The sequence below is a fragment of the Cryptotermes secundus genome, unplaced genomic scaffold (genome assembly GCF_002891405.2).
Source record: "Cryptotermes secundus unplaced genomic scaffold, Csec_1.0 scaffold97, whole genome shotgun sequence".
Classification (NCBI taxonomy): domain Eukaryota; kingdom Metazoa; phylum Arthropoda; class Insecta; order Blattodea; family Kalotermitidae; genus Cryptotermes; species Cryptotermes secundus.
The window spans coordinates 1,558,250-1,576,416 of record NW_019720561.1 but is presented as its reverse complement, the minus strand read 5'-3'; the positions used below and the strand labels follow the sequence as shown (position 1 = coordinate 1,576,416).

Below are 18,167 nucleotides of genomic sequence, written 5' to 3'. Positions count from 1 at the left end.
AATATGGAATTTATAATTAAATTGAAAGTGACTTTATTTCTGATTTTGTTGTTGTTGAACCGTCAAAAGTGATTTTATAATGTGCTTTATGAATAATGTTGAACAAAAATATGTTTCGTACAAGCAACAGAGAGTGACAGTCAAATGGCACGTAACAAATTCGTCAACTTTTCCCATTCTCAAGAAATTAATTAGTCTGTTTCTTAAATTTCTTCCCTCCTTCACTTCAACTAAGGAATTAAAATTATTATATAAAGTAAATATTATCCATATTGAATAGATCTAGAAGTTTTGTTGTGAGTAAAGAACTGATTGAACTTATTTGATTGTATTTGTTGTTTAGTTAAGCATTTCTCACGAATGATGAATGCAAAATACGTACATGTAAGCGCCGTGTTATTGTGTTTACTTTGTAGCTAATGAAACATGACTGACAAGTGAATTAAGGTACACACAAAAAAGGTGCTTCTGAAATACAAATTATGGTGAATACCGGCAATTAGTGCAAATTGTGTTACATATATTTTATTTTATCTCCGCTTGAAGATCACCTTGAAACAAGTGTGACGTGGGAGTGGCGTTACGGAGATAATGCTGCCACAGGATGGGGTCCAGCCTCATCTTATTAAGAGGTAAGTTTTAGTATTTGGGAGAGTTTAGATTGTCATTAGCATTGTCACGTATTATTCCGTTACTTCTGATCCAATTTCATCATTATCAAATTTGTTTTAATATTATCTTAGAATCGGTTACTTCGGAGTTTTTGTAAGTCCTCTAACATGTCTTTTGATCTTAGGTTTTTATTGCTATATTTTGAAAGTGTACGATGTGGAGTGTTTCTAAACGTATGATTTTCATATTAGTATATTTCTTTAATATTTGCCCGTGATATTTATAACACTGGGTTTTCCATTACGCACGTAAGCTTATAGATTATAATATTCCAATGATCTCTTCTTCGTCGTTTCGGTAACTTGAATTTTATTCGTCTGTGCTTCGCTTGGTTCCATATTTCTAACTTACAAATTGATAATAAATTAAAATTTACTGCAGAACTTGAGGATTTTGTCTCTAAATTCTTTTCTTTTAAGTATAAATTAAATTTGAGCTATGTTACAGAAAACATCTTGTAATTATCAAATATTTTGTCTCACAGATAAAATAAATTTGCTATTAAAACTAATAGGCTCGTCATGTCATATTTAACAGATAAGTTTATTTCGACTCGTTAAATAAGTAAATTAATGTTAATGTAATTTATGAACAGAATGTTTATGTCGTAAAAATACGTTCTTAATAAAAATAAAGATGATAAATTATTATTGTGACGTGACGACTGAAGCCGGAATATTGAAATCGAAGCAAACGTCCATTGCCAGCCAACGGTTGGGTAAATATTGTTCCACAGTTAAATAAGAAAAGACGGCCGTTACTAGGAAACGACTGACTGCACATTTTCCGAGGGTTAAGCTGTAAACAGATATGGGGCTGCAGATATTGTTACCATGGTAATTAAAACGGTTTCCGACACAACGCGACCTAAAAGAGCAGAATAGAGCCCTTTGAGGCAGTGTCTTCTATCACGGCCGTATAAAGGCGCGTCCACATTATTCGTGATAGTGTGACACACTATGCTCGCGAGTAATGTGGACGATATGACAAGTCACGAGACAAGCAAATTTTTAATTTAAAAACTATAGCCAATAAATTAAAATACGACTATAGCCTATACACACTACGAGTAAATATACGGATCCTCACGCGCTGAAGCCTGCCGAGCAACTGAAGTAGTGTGGACGAAGATTTACGAGCAAAAGTAAAAGCTAGACGAGTCTCCCGACGAGCACGAGCACGAGCACGAGTAATGTGGACGCGCGTTAACATTTATAACCAGGAATGAGCCGAGAGTAATAGACGGTTCAAACAGAAGACTAGAGGCTCGACACCAGTGCAAGATCCAGAAAATAGTGAGAGATTCGTAATCCAGAAGGAGTCAAATGTGTGAACTGTTGTAATCAAGTGAAATTATAATAGAGACGTCCAATAAATCCATTCATCAAACCTAGAGCCAGCAATTATCGGTCACGGTAACCCTTACACGTGACAATATTAATAAAAGTACAAAGTACAGTTAAATTATATGTGTTGCAGAAATAACTTTTATTGCTTTAAAGAGTTTCAGTCGCGTCCAAAAAAACGTATTATTTTATGCTGACGGCCCCAGGACAGCATGGATTCAAAGCATACGATCTAATAATAATGTTATTTATTTATATATTTATTCGAGTGATTACTCAAGAGCCCAGTAGCCAATTATAAATTAAGCATGAGTAAGTGGGGTACACGTTAGCGTAGTTGATTGAGACACTATGCTACAAGCCGGAAAGTCGCGAGTTCGAATACCTATAAGGTCATTAGATTTTTCAACTGACTTAATCCTTCCAGCCTCACTGTGGCCCTGGGGTCGACTCAGCCTCTAACAGAAATGAGTACCAGGAATCTTCCTGGGGTGTAAAGGGCAGCAGGCGCGTAAGGGTGACAACCTCACTGCTGTCTGTAAGCCGACTGTCTACAGAAAATGTGGGAGCCTCACAATCCTATGGGTCTCCACGACATGTTACCGGAATAGCTTTGCATTTTTTCCAGCAACAATAGTAATACAATCAGAGGAACGGGAGGCCTAATCAGAAATAATTTAAGTGTCATATTCCATTGCGCTATTGAAATAGGTTACTCATAGTTGCATACATGTTTTACGGTGGGTACCACGTGATACATGCATAATATCAATAATAATAATTATAATAATTAAATTCGTTATTATTACTCGTATTAATAATAATAGTTCAATTCTTAATTTTTACGTACTAATTCAACAGCTAAAGGAGCTAACAGAGTAACACCATTCCAAAAAGTACAGGGGAAACTGCAGAGGTATAGGACAAAGAAATACATGTGAGATATCCTACTGCGTGGCAGATGCAGGTTAAGCGTAACTTCATAATAGGCTGAATGCCATTTTTCGGGATGTAGCCTGATAGAAGTTCGCCATTTTTCGAAAGAAGTTACTGCCTGTGTGTGCAGGCTCTAAAAGTAAACCAAACAAGAAGTAGGCGGAAAGCAAAGCCCTCTGTTTGTGTCCAGATTATGGCTGTTTTCTTGCTTCGTTTCCTCGTAGAATATTAAAATGGAGACAGAAGGTTACGCCGATATATTGGTTACGTTTCACCGGATTACGTTGCATTACATCCCAGAAGCTAGTACACTTCACGAGCGGCCTCCGTAGTCTAGAGGTAACGTTCCCACCGCATGACTCGTAGTACGCGGGTCCAAATACCCGGCGGAGGTCGTCGAATTTTTAAGGGCGGAAAAATTCAGGGAACAAGTCCTCCGGGAGGGACTTTAAGCTGTGTCCCGTGTCGTAACTTTATGGCACGTAAAAGAACCTCACATCCCCAAAGGGGATCACTGAGCCAAATTCCATGAAGTTTCCCGCCCAACAATAGTCTTTAAGGCCTCTGATAGATGGGGGAAGCATTATAGACACCGCTAAGCAAGTGGCCGAACTCGCTTGCTCGGCGGGACTGATGGTACACACCATTTATCGGTAGGGTAAAGAGACTGGTAGAATATCATAGAGGGAAGCACAATAGATCAAACTGGTCGCGGTGCATGGGGAAACCCACCCTCTCTAAATAACTTACTAACTAGTACACTTTACAGTAATCGCTGCGAGATCCTCACCTTCACAGAGAGAAGGGTCGGTCTTACTTTGTCTAAATTAAAACATGTTGTCGTATGTTAACTTAAATATCGTTTCATCATTGCCGCAATAAATACGAGTAAACGGTGATTCAATATTACTGTCGGCGTTTCTGTTTATAGGCCACGGAACCCCCGACAATAATTTAGAATCGCGTTACAGTGAATTTATAGACATAGAGGTACTGTGTAACCGAAAGTAGTGCTGTTAGGACGTTAGAGAGCTCCTCTCAATTTAAGACAGCTCTGAAGTTGATACCTTATACTGATGAGGAGTGAAATTATACTTAAAAACTGTAAAGTTAAAGAGAGATGAAATGACAGGAATTTGGAGAAAACTGCATAATGAGAAGCTTCATAAATTTTACTCTCCTCCAAGTATAATTATAATGATCAAGTCAAAAAGGATGAGATGGACAGGGCATGTAGCACGAAAAAGGAGAAGAGAAATTCACGTAGGATATTGGTGGGAAAGCCAGATGGATAGAGACCACTGGGAAGATCAAGGCGTAAATGGGTGGACGATATTAAACTTTATCTCAGAGAGCTAGGATGGGATGGTGTGGGTTTGATTGGTCTGGCTCAGGATAGGGACCAGTGGAGGGCTCTTGTGAACACGGTAATGAACCGTCGGGTTCCATAAAATGCTGGGAAATTCTTGAGTAGCTGCAGAATTGGCGGTTTCTGAAGAAGGGCTCAGCTCTGTGAGTGAAAATGTATTTAAACAAAATTCTTTTTAAATGTTCGATAATTTGCACATTTATTTCGTGTTTCTTTAATTACTTACATTTTATTATCTCGCCGATTGAAGGTAAAGTTGTCCCTGTGCTTAATTAATTAAGCACTACGCTTGAAGGCGCGTGGAGGGAGTGAATGTAGATTCACTTTTTCTTGAATTCGGAATTATTTAGTGGTGAGTGGTCAGTTTCACCCCCCTGCCGCCTTACACTGCTGAAAGAACCCCAGGTACCCATTCGGTAGTAGGCTGGACGGGCCTCTAGACTGGTCTGGACGACATGAAGAGAATATTCTTGACCCAATAAATCATCGATAGAAATATTAATATGAAATAACTCTTTAAATGTTACCAGAATTTAAGATTTGGGCCCATAAACTTTCAACACATCAAAACAACCATCTCTATGGTATGTTAGTCGTAAAATATGAGTTTTTGAATTAGCAATCTATGTATATGAATTCGAACCTTACTTATTATAATAAATACGTCATAAACACGCTTATGTTTCTCAATTAAACGAACAACTGTTGTTAGATATTGATAACCTTTTACTTACCTGAACTTTAACCTAAAATTTATTTTTCAAAGACATTATATGAATTTACAGCATCTTCACTCATTTTGAGTGACAGGTGCGATAATATATTCTTCAATTTATTACAAACTGACTGGTACAAATCATATGCTTTCTGGAGAAGCTGAGAGAATTTGGCCGAAATGCCACACCGTCTTGCTAATATGTCCACGTTACACATTTCGTCTGCTTCTATTCGTAGTCCAATATTCCATTGAACTGTGATACCTATTTTGGGTATGATGGAGAAGAAATTATCCAGTCAGAAATATCACAGCGTTTCCTCAATTAACGCAGTGGATATACTCCTCTTCACCGTGACGTTATGTGAAGCGACGTGAAGGGTACATATCTTTACCACAAAGAACTCAAGATGGCTATGTTCCGCAGCCTTTCTTCACTCCCATAATATGCAGTACAATGCAACCCATGCTCTCGTGAGAGACGCTGTTACATAAGGACTGAACAGAAGAGTTCAGTTTCAAAACAAAACAGCTCGAGTCATTAGCCGTAAGGGACTCGGCGTCAAGATGAACTGATTGACGGTAAACCGACAGTCTTAAAGTATTATTTTTATTGCTAGTGGGGTGGGACTAAGTCCCCTGTACTGCGGCCACTTCTGGCCTATTGTACCAGTCCCAGATGATAGGTGAGGGTGATTGTGGAGCAATTGCTGGAATGAAGATTGGAAGGGGAAAGCGAGGTACTCGGAGAAAACCTTCCCCAGCGCCACAAATCTCACTTGACCAGAGCTGGGATCGAACATGGTCCTCCGCGGTGGGAATCCAGCGACTAACCGCTTGAGCTATGGCGCGGCCTCGTCATAAAGTAACTCTGACTTTGATATTACAATAAAGAAAACATTAACGCCATTATAAATACTTATATATTCTTTGCTATAATTACATGCAATTATAAAATGCAACAATGCTTATGTAACGTTTACTTTGATTTTTGTATCCAACAATGGCCAAAGTTGAAGAGACCGACTGGTGGATAACTTCCCGTTCTCGTTAATGCCATCCCTTTCGAAAATTGTTTTAAACTCTGGTATGAACAATATCGTAATAATGATTTAACATGAAGTTGTGTGGAGCAATGTTATTGAAGTAATATTAACATAACAAAATAAATTTTACTCCTTCTGTAACAGCTTTACAACCCAAAATGTGTCTTGGTTAGCTCAACAATTTCCTTCCATTGCTCTTTCCTTCGTACAAGCCTCTTCGAACTCATGACCTCCATGATTTGAAGGTTCTGTAGAACGTCTTCCCATTTCTTCTTAGGTTGTCCTTTAGGTCTGGATGGTAATGGCTTCCGACGAGTTGTTTTTTTTTGTTGTTCTCTCTTCATGCACTCTCTCAAAATGTCCCTACCATGTAAGCATCTGTGCTTTTATATACCTCACAATTTTCCTTTAATAACTTTAACTGGGACACCTTTAAACTAAGACGTACGTATATTGAAGTGTGATACAGATACTGGCTATGAAGATGGAGAAATTTCTGAGTCAAGGGAATCCTATTTTTACTCCTTATTTAAGGAAATCTTTTTAAACAAATATAATTGTATATCGTAATATATATAGCCTAAGTAACAAGAAGCCGGTCACGGTAGCCGAGCGGTCTAAGGCATGCACTGTCTTCGCTCGCTCGGAAGCCGGGATCCTGGGTTTGAATCCCACTCAGGGCATGGATGTTTAGTTTGTGTGTGTGCGTTTTTCTGTGTTTGTATAGAGGTAGAGGCCTTGCAACGAGCTGATCACCCGCCCAAGGAGTCCTACCGAAAGTGTAAGATCTAGAAAAACCGAAGCGAAGGGAGAAGTTCATGGAGGTAGGCCTAGCCCCACTGGGGCTGTATTGCCAAGGAAAAAAAAAGTAACAAGAATTGAAGGGAAATATAAACTCACTAGCTCTTATGTAAGGATAGGCACAGACTTAAAATTCACTTCCAAACAATAATATTATATCGCATTCCATTTTTTTTTAGTTTATCTGTGATGCCCGCCGGTACTATTCTGAAATGAGTCCACTACTGGGCCGTATCCTGAGCAAATTAAATCCAGTCCATGCCCTTATTCACTGCTTCTCAAGTGCCATTTTAATATTATCCTTAAGTTCCTTAAATCTATCACTTACCTTCAAAACCTGTCACTTCTGTGTTTATATATTAGCATTTCTGTGGATCGTCCCATTCTCCGTTATTTCTAACAAGCTTCTAATATCTTGTGAAGTACAAAGTAACTGTTTTCAACTTGCTAAACATTTTCCATTGCAAGAACAAATTTAGTTCGTAGCAGCAAAAATTCCCAGGAAGGCTGTTCTCGGCCGCCCTATATGCTGACAGCTGAAACTGACAGGCTTACGAAACGGCGATTGATGATATCGGAATTCCCAAACTGTTGCTGACGTGAGGGACAAAGCAAATAGCTGCTTCGTGAAAATTCTTCCATAGCAAATATTTCAGAATGAAGAAGAGAAACAATTCGTGTGGAATGTTTTGATGAATTCTAAGGAATAAGGGCAGAGCGTTTTCGGGTTTATTTCATGTTCTCTCCTGTAATTTTGGATTACGTTGAAAGCACTTAAATTCCTAGTGCTCCATTTATTCGACATATCGGAGAATTTCAATTAAATGATATATATTACTTTTACATCAGACTTATATCAATAACACTCTTTGAGATGACCAACATCCTGTAGACTAGTTTTGTTGGATTCTGTTGAGGAAATCACTAAACTTAATATTTACTCTATTTCTATCAACACAACAATATTTCCAGCGGCTTGAATTTACAGTCTAGGATGATAGGTTTCGGCACATTCATTCTATCTTCAGGCCCATTCTTATTTACAATTGTTCTAATGTTGAAAACAGATAAGAAGCCAACATATTACTTACTTACTTACTTACTTATGGAGCTGAGCCCTTTTGGAGGAGCAGCAAGTTCTGCAGCTACTCAAGAATTTCCCAGCATTTTATGGAACCCGAAGGTTCATCACCGTGTTCACAAAAGCCCGTCACTGGTCCCTATCCTGAGTCAGATCAATCCAATCCATCCCATCCCATCCTATCTCTCTAAGATCCATTCTAATATTGTCCACCCACCTACGCCTTGGTCTTTCCTGTGGCCTCTTTTCTTCTGGCTTTCCCACCAATATCCTATACGCATTCCTCGTCTCCCCCACTCGTGCTACATGACCTGCCCACCTCATCCTCCTTGACTTGATCATTATAATTATACTTGGAGAAGAGTACAAGTTATGAAGCTCCTCATTATGCAGTTTTCTCCAACCTCCTCTCACTTCGTAGTCAACATATTTTTTTTCCTTGGCACTACAGCCCCAGTGGGCCTAGGCCTACCTCCATGAACTTCTCCGTTAACTTCGGTTTTTTTAGATCTTAAACATACGATGGGACTCCTTGGGCGGGTGATCAGCTCATCGCAAGGCGTCTACCTGTGCACAAACACAGAAAAACGCACACAAACATCCATGCCCTGAGTGGGATTCGAACCCACGGTCCCAGTTTCCGAGCGAGCGAAGACAGTGCACGCCTTAGACCGCTCGTTGGCCAACATATTGCAGTATATAATATTGTTTAATACATATAATATATAACATATCACTGGATCCGCTTGGTTTACGTGGTAAATTTATTCTAAGTACTAGTATATAATGGGATAATTGTCACTAAAAGCTGACCTGAAGATGACAGATATATGCCGAAATATGTCGTCCTAGACAACAATATCCACCAGCTTGAAAAGAATGTGTGTTGACCGGAATATGATAAATATTGCTTTTGAAGACTATCCAGTCCAGTCTAATAAATTGTTGCCGGTCCTCGCCAGCAAAGTCATTCTTGGTTGCGGACACCATCGGGTCTCGTGAACTAATTTATGTTCTTCTCAAGACCGTTTATATGAGTGGAAATGGATTATCCTCTTCCTACATTGTTGCACAACAATGGTGGACTAATTTCTTCTAAATAATACACACAGACACACACACATATATATATATATATAACCACACTCCTTACCAGGTGATTCTGTTTAGCGGAAGAATGGCGCTTTAATACGGGAACCATACGAAACATATGAAGGCACTCTCTGAGTAGAATGCAGGGTTCTAGTACGTTAAAGCAGACGGTACATATAGTAACCATTGGGATTTAACGAATGGGTGGAATGGTCGAGGTTTGTTGCATTCATACTACCGACGGGAATACATACAAGCATTTGGTTGCTAAACGTGAAGGGAAGAAACCACTTGAAGGGAGTAGGAGCAGATGTGATAATAATATGAAAACGGCCCTTAAATATACTATAAGTAATATCTGAAGATATAGACGGAATTAATTTATTGCAGTCGCGGAATTTGTGAAGATGGTAGTGAACCTTTGGTTTCCCAGAAAATAATAAGTGAGGAATTTCTTTCCCAACTCAAGAGTATCTCTATCTATTGCAGAAAGTTGAAAATGTTAAATTCGCTTAGTGGGTGTCGAGTCCAGCTGGGTCCACTCGGCACGGCGGCCACTGATTGGCCTATTGTAGCCTGCATTGGGTGATTATGATGATGGAGAATTTGGTGGAATTAAGACTGACAGGGGAGACCGAAGTACTTGGAGAAAATCTTCCCCAGCTCTTTTTGTCCACCACAAATCCCACTTGACCAGACACGGGCTCGAACCCGGACCGCAGTGGTGGGAAGCCAGCGACTAACCGCTTGAGCTATGGCGCGGCCCCTTGCGGCAGGTTAATGTCACTGACAGCAATGACGTGTCTGCTGAGGTTCCGCTTACACGAGCTCATGCCAGCAATGACGTGAAACGAGAGAACAGAGCGCCGCGAGCGTGCGGCAACTTCTCCGACTCCTTTGCTAATATTGTAGCCTAAACAAACTGTTGCAGGGGATATAGTACTCGAGTAAGGGCAACTGACATTCGTTTGTAAATTTAACACCTTCAGTAATTACAGTATGTCTGTCCAAACGCTGTTCTTTGAAGGTCATGTTTAATTAACGACGATGCATATTTCTGGCCTCCATATAAGCAGCACGCAAGAAGGCGTGCTCTGTAAACTGCAGTAACAATAGCAACATATTGACATATCAGTGCAAGCTCACTAGATGGACATAGCAACCAACACTCCCAGTACGGGTTCATAGCAACGTATATTGATACATTCGGCACGTTTGCCTAGAATATTAAACCAGGAATGATTTGTTCGCGTGTTATTTATGCAAGGTGTATCAACTACTGTTATTGTGATGACCGAAACAGAATTCATTTGAGAGGAAACTAATGATTAACATCGAAAGGCAAAAAATTAGTTTGCCCCATTTTGTAATGACGACCTCGCTTGCACTTCTGCAGCTCCGTAAGTTACACAGCAATAATTATTCTGAATATGGAAATAAGAAATTGTAGCCAGTATTTAACTGTCGTTTAATTGTAAACGTGGGAATAATTAGCCGTAGCGAACCTACAAGTATAACGCGAATATTTATCTGGAGAGGCCAAGAATGACGTCGGAGAGCATAGGTCAAAAGAGAGCAGGTGTTCGGACCAAGACGTGAACTCAGGTCCCCCTAAACACGAAGCAGTTTTTAATAATAATTAATAGTATGAGAATCCAGCAAAAGGAATGTTTAATTGTTGTACATGGTGTAAAATAAAATAATCCATATAAAAATGCGAATAGTAATAATAATAGCAATAATTCAATTCAATTCTTTATTATTTATGTGCCTAGTTAACAGCCGCAAGGCCAATTACAGACAGAGCACAGTGTAGATAAAAGTAATTACATTATAGACAAACACATTATAAAGTCAAAGACAAATTACAGGCAAGCACTGGGGAAAACACAATAATGTAGACAAGTAAACAAACAAACAAATTATAATAGTATCAGTAATAATAATTTCATTGACAAAAATCTAAGTGTAATTAAGGAGTGAGAAATGAAACATAAATATTTAATTAAGAAATGAAAAGTATAGATTTTCAGAGGATAATAAAAATACGAGTAATTCAGTTTATTGTTTTATTGCACATGCAAATAATAATAATACTAACAATTATATTATATTTATTAAAAATTCTTTGGGGATAACATTCCTGGCTCCAAATTCGTCAACATCCCTGCAAAAAACATTAGCAGCTGCTGCACATCAAGCAGAGGAACAATGTCTAGATGAGGAGCAAATAACAATAATAATAATAATACATTCCCCAAAGAAACAGAAAAAAGAAGGACGTCTTCTTGAGTTCGTGAATGTTTTTGAATAGATTCCCGACGTCCTTTCGTAAGAATTTAACTGAACCGTACTCACAGATGATAAACGGTGAATTAATTGCTAATTTCCTAAATGTTTTCCTAATTGCAATAAAAACATTATCAGGCGCTTATCTTTAATTCTAACTACTACAAATGTTGGTTAACTTACATAAGCCTAAACTATGGAATTTTTTTTTTTCCTTTGGAGTTAGAGCCCCAATTTGGGCCTTGGCCTACCTAAATGAAACTCCCCGTTTCACTTCGGGTTACTAGATATTAGACATTCGGTAGGGCACCTTGGGTGAGTGATCGGCTCGTCGTAAGGTCTCTACCTGTACACAAACACAAAAATAACGCCCATTCACACACAGATACCAAACATCCATGCCCTGAATGAGATTCGAACCCACAATCCCGGTTTTCGAGCGAGTGAAGACAGTACATGCCTTAGAGCGCTCGGCTACCGTGACCGGTAAATTATGGGATAGTAACCACTTATTTTAATAAACATGATATGATCTAGACATTTATGAGAAAAATATAGAACATGGGGCCCAAACTATTTAATTATGATGCATATGGATCGTGTTATTATATTCTGAATTTTAGATTGAAGCACTAGAATCAAACAGTTGGTCATTATCGTCTTCAGACTTAAACCCTTAAAGTCGAGAGGGAGGTGCCCCTTAGATGGAAAACTGCCTGCATTCCAGATCCGAGCTCTATGGTTTAAAAAAGAAAACAACCACTTTTATACCAAACATCGAACAGCGGTCATTTTACTAACCAAGACGCCTTTTTCTTGTGGATCGTGCCGTACATTTGGAGCACGTATAAAAATTCCCCCGAAAAATCTTAACAGTTTTTCTCGGTTGCTTTTCCTTTCCTGTCATTACACTTGCCTATTTTCAAACTTACATAGCTTCTTTTACGTTTCGCTTTCAATTTAATGGACTGCTATTTTATTATGCGAAACTACCTATTTCATATTGGAAAAATGTGGAAGGCTTTCAAATTTAATTTCAATGGGGTATGGACATTTTAGATATTGATAACTGCTCAACATTCATCCAAAAATTAACCCAATTATTGGATCAGTTGTGTTAAATATTTGTTTGGACTTCCAGGATCTGATCAGCTGGTGCCCTGTATCCTTGAAAGTCTCCTTTCAGTCAGAGGCATCAATTAATAGCCACACGGTTAAAATGTTAATTTCCTTCTACACAAAACTCTAAGGCATAAATTAATTTCCTTCTTCATTGAAGAACCAGAATATACGTGTATAAGTTAAATGACAACTAATTTAACTTTATGTAGATATTTTAATGCAATTAACTTCCAGGAATATATCAGTAAATAATTTTAGAGACGATTCTGTCGATACAGTAAGACATGAATTATAAAAAATCATTTTTCCTCTTAATAACGCTGCAAAATATTCTCTATTATATAACCCTTCCGTTTTCAAACTTTCATTTGCCAATTTCCTTTGTTTTAGAAGTCGCGGTTTTAAAACAAATGCTCCTATTTTCAGGCTCAAACAATTTTCCATGTTTATTACATTTTCTTATATTGCTCGTATGAGCAACTTACAGTGTGTGTCAACCACAGCGGTATACATCTGTGTCACAGAATCGGAATTCATTATTCATAATCAGGAGTGCTATAAAATCTGTTGAGTTTCTAAAGCGTCGATAAATAAATAAACATGCAGATAATTTCGATCGAAATAAGGACTATTCATTAAACGACTTTTTTTTCTCTTATTTCGCTCTTTAATATTATTGTCCTTCTAACTGTCTCGGTTTCGACGTTTCAGAATCACGGTAGTTAACACGGCGCGATGTGTACCGTGTTCAGTTGTTAAAATTCAACATACCAGCAAACAACTATCTGTGAATGCTGGGATAATTGTTGCACTAGACCGTGACCTAATTACTCTCCTATTCATTGTTAATCTCTTATTTCCTCTCTATTGAGCCCTTTCCAATCATTCACTGTATATAAAGGCTGCGTGAATCAGTCATTCCCGGTTTAATAATCTCAACATAGCTGCCGAATGTATCAGTATGTGTATTTATGAATTCTTGCTGGGATTATGCTGGCTACAGTGCCCGTTCAGTATACTGCACAGATGTGTCAATGTGTGTTCATGCATCTAGGTGAATACAGCCTATTGCATATTACATGTATGATAGACTGAAACATGTGCCGTGGATATAAATAACGGTAAAATAATTAGACACGATGTTATGTTTATAAAGTGCTGTATCCGATAAGATGACCTCTTCAGCTACTAGATTAATTATAAAAAATTTCGGCTGCCCCATAGCTCAAGCGGTTAGTCGCTGGCTTCCCATCTCGGCTGCCCGGGTTCGATTCCGGGTCTCGTAAAGTGGGATTTGTGGTGGACAAAGTGGCGGTGGGGCAGGTTTTCTCCGAGTACTTCGGTTTCCCCTGCCAATCTTCATTCCACCAATTGCTCTACAATCACCCTCACCTATCATCTGGGGCTGGTACAATAGACCAAAATTGGCCGCAGTACAAGGGACTTAGTCCCACCCCACTAGCAATTAGAAAATAATTATAAATATTTACAGATGCACGAAGGTCTACATTCTGAATTTGTGTGCATGTGGTGTGCATTTGTGATTTTCATTAGAATATTAAATTCGATGTATTATTCTGTTTACAATATGTTATTAGCACACGAAATGGCGCTGAAGAGCATCTTCCACTCTCTTCACCGATTACATTAGTCACAAATCGGTAAGGAGGGAAACCAAATTTTAGGTTATTTCCGAGAAGCTGATTCTGAAAGTCGACGCGAAACTTTTCAGTTACTTCACAGTTTTCTGAATTTGCTCCTCAGCCAAACAGTGAATATTTTTACTCTTGTACTTTTCTTAGTGCTTTTATAATTTCTGCGAACTAAAATATTAGAAAAATAAAATTTATTCTCAATTAAGTAACCATCTTGTTCTAAATTGATTAAGGCGTGTTCGTTCGTCTTTCATAAAAATAGAGAATAAACACCCCCTGTGTTTTAAATTCCTCAACTGTCACGTTTGTGACCAGCATTCCTCATGCCGTCACGGAAAAAAAAAAGAGAAAAAATGTCTGTTGCTCTTTTATCGCTACGGGTAGACGCTGGTGTAGTCTAAGCGTCTGTAAGAAAATGTTTACTGTTATTAACCTGAAATCGCTTGTAAGACAGCGTTTTTGAGAACTTGTCAGTTGTTCAAATTAGCAAGTAATTCCCATAACCTCAAGAAATTTCTTCTTGCTTCTCTGAGTCTCAACCACCTCCATGGTTCTCCATCGCAGTTTGTTTGTATCCTGCTACACCAAGGAATATCTGATGTTTTACTCTCTGGAGGTTTCGTAACAGTAAATTCTTCCTGGGTGTGATCGTTAGTAACAACCTCGAGGTCCAGGGACTCTATTTATTCTGGTACCTGTTCTTTGAACTGTCTTGGATGTGTGGCCCTACCAGGAGCTTAGGCTCCCGCCAACACAGCTCTCCGGATCACTGGGGGTACGCAAACCGCCTATCCACGACAAGGCGGTGGTCCTTGAATAGGGTTTTATGAAAAAGTTCAGTTAATTTCTGTGTTTACTAGAACTCATTAATGGACCCTGTACTGATTGACCCACTAGAATCAAAACTACGCTCAATTTCCTGACGATCCATATCTGATTTATCTTTCCAGCTCTAAAAATTGACATGAGTGAGATGCTGACACAGATATACAGCGCCCTGCATCGAGGGATTTCTCCGTTCGGAGTTCAGACACACCTGAATACCCAGACAGAGGATTTTACTGTAGGCAAATTTTTAAAACACGAGGCACTACCTCAACGCACTCACGCGGTGACACCTGTCATATCTCCTGTGGATCCACGTAATATTAGTCATTGATAAAATCTTGTGAAATAAAGGAGTAAGCAACCGATAATTCTCCCACGACTTTAAAGATATAATTCCATGTATATTACTGTAGCATGTAGACCCTTTGCTTGACTCCGTTAACAACGGCCATTATTAGGTAACAGATTCCTAACACGCACCAATTATCCAGATGAGGAGCGATGTTCTCTACTCGGTTCGTGCGACAGCTGCGTGACGCAGCAATAGAATAATTGTTTGAAGAGGTGTTTTCTATGCGATTCGTGCCGAGGTGTTATAAGGAGGACAGATCTAGAATTATTTAGTTTGTAGAATGTTGCGGGCCAGTAAGGACGTAAACACAGAAGATGAAGCTACGACATTAAAGCCGTTACCAGGCGACAACCGGTGAAGATAAAGCAGACTGAGAAGGATTAATGCGTGTTGTGGTCAATTAGCGATAGCGCTATAGTTACTTGTAGTTACGATCTGTAAGTGTTCAATAAATCCAACTACCAATCCTAACCCCGTCTATTGTAACTTCAACACGTGATATTATTACAGTGACCTTGATTTTTAGATGCAGTTCTCTCGTATCATTTCAGAGCGAACAGATATGAAGGAACTAGATTCAACAAGGGGAACGGAAAAGTTTTCTTCTTGCAATTCTTCAAGTTAAAGCTCTTAGATTTCTTGAAAAATATTAATTCTCAAACGATGAATACTTTTTACACTTCCTTTTTATAATTCCTTAGATGGGAAATCAGCCATTCATCGGTCCTCTTCCTACACATGAGAAAACACCACAGAAAACAGACGAGATTCGTCTGCGCACCGCCCGTCGCCCAAACATTCAGCTGAAGTGTCTGTGAACTTCAAGACCTCAAGTATTTACATCTTCGGTTTCTGTGGTAGGCTCCAAATGTAATTCTTGCTCTAAATACGAGAGGTATATGATTACACTTTGTTAAATATTCATTAATCTCAGAGAATATATAGTGTAAATAAGGAAGAAATTTCAGTCTCAGAGACGAGCTACTGTGTTGAATGCAGCCTTATTTTATTCATTAGACAAATCCAAGTTCTTGATGATAAGAAACATCACTAAAATGTGGAAATGAAGTACTTCCAAGCTATAACTCTTCCGCACACACAAATGTTAGTCTTGGGATACAATTTTCCTCCAACTTAATCAGTTTTATCTTATCTCTGATGTTTCTGCGACATGCATGGTAACAAGCTTCTAAGGTACTCTGACGTATGTTTTAATGTGGTCTTATTTTCGCTAAGCTGCAGAATTTAGCTGAGATGGAAACTCGTTACATGTTTTTACGACCTCTCGAGACTTGTACACTGCATAGTTTTATAACAGCTTACTCTGCTCCCACTTCATGTTTACATTCGCGGAGTGTATAACGACAGTGAGTCCTTAAGCTTCACTCGTTCTTGAGATCCATCCTCGTGAGTAAAAACACATCTTCATTGGCTTTTAAATATAGAACTCACTTGTAGTTAAACTTACTCCAACGAATGAGAGTGAGCAAATATTTAATTAGTTAAAAATGCTAAAGTTATACTTGTGCTTAATTAATGAAGCACTATGCCACAATGACATACTGGGGGGTGAGATATAGCTCTGTCGTTCTTGAACTCGACACTGGATGGAAGTGAGGGGTTACCGTCACGTCTCGCCTGTATCAATCACATAGTAGACTGAGTGGGCACCAAACCCGGTCTGGAAGTTTTGGAATAGAGAAAAATTTCTTGGCCCTGCCGGGTATTTAGACCCGGATGTATAGAGTAGCTTGTCGCTACATCGACTGAGTTTTCCCGATTTCCTTTCAATTATGTTTTTAATGATTCTTTTAGCCAATTTAGAGCCCAGGTCTCTTTCTCAGTTCCCTAATCATTTTTGACAGACGGTAGGACTCCTTAGACGGGTGATCAGCTCGTCACAAGGCCGCTACCTAAACACAGGACAACACAAACACAAAATAAACGCATATATACATCAAACATCCATGCCTTGAGGGGGATCCGAACCCACGATCCCGGCTTCCGAGCGAGAGAAGACAGTTCATGCCTTAGTCCGCTCGGCTACCGTGACCGGCCTTAATTAATTAAGTAGTATAGCAATAAATACATGAAAAATAAATAATTTAATAAACAGCTAAGCATGTAAATATGTTAGGAAATAAACGAATAAATAACTTCCTTTTTATTGACGGTGCAGATCCGTCGCCTTTTTCGCAAGCAAATGAGTCTTACTTTACTATAAAACACCTTTGCTCGTGTGAATAGACACAACTTATATTTAAGAACTGTGGACATTTTAAGGTTTCCAGTTATATATCAGCAAGACTGGAATGGATCGAAATTAAATTGTAAATCGCACATTAATCTGCCGATCTATGGTATAAACCGTCTTCGCATGTTCGAACGCTGGGATCGTGGCTTCGAATCCCGCTCAAGGCATGGATGTCTGTGTGTAGGTGGCGGCCTTGCGACGAGCTGATCCACCGTCCGAGGAGTCCTACCGACTGCGTATAAATTCAGAAACTGTAAAACCGACTAAAGTCCACAAGGGCTATAGAGCCATAGATAGATAGAATGTATTTAAACAACACCATGTACCAGAGTCCTTGGCAAATTAATAGTCATTCAGCTAGTCTAGAATTTTTTCGCCTTTCGTTGCACCAGGATGCTAATTATCTTATTTACACAAGATTTCCGTTGGACCCTATCGTGAAACCAGTAGATATAGAACTCATTTTTTCTTTTTTAATAATAGTCTCCCTTTTATGTTAAGATTTTCAAATTGATCTCTTCTATTGAAATCTTCTGATCAAAATTATGCTCGCATTTCTTGTCTCTCCTATGCCGGATATTAAACTCATTAACTCATAGATCATTCTGT

General features: G+C 38.8%; 1 protein-coding gene across 1 annotated transcript in view; it reads left to right on the top strand.

The window, feature by feature from the left end:
• The first annotated feature begins 302 nt into the window (after nucleotides 1-302).
• The window catches only part of LOC111867985, a 599,613-nt gene continuing 581,748 nt past the window's right edge, over nucleotides 303-18,167 (top strand). Inside the window, exon 1 of the mRNA XM_033752924.1 lies at nucleotides 303-632. The gene's annotated coding sequence lies outside the window, so the exon portion shown is untranslated. The remainder of the gene's footprint in view (nucleotides 633-18,167) is intronic.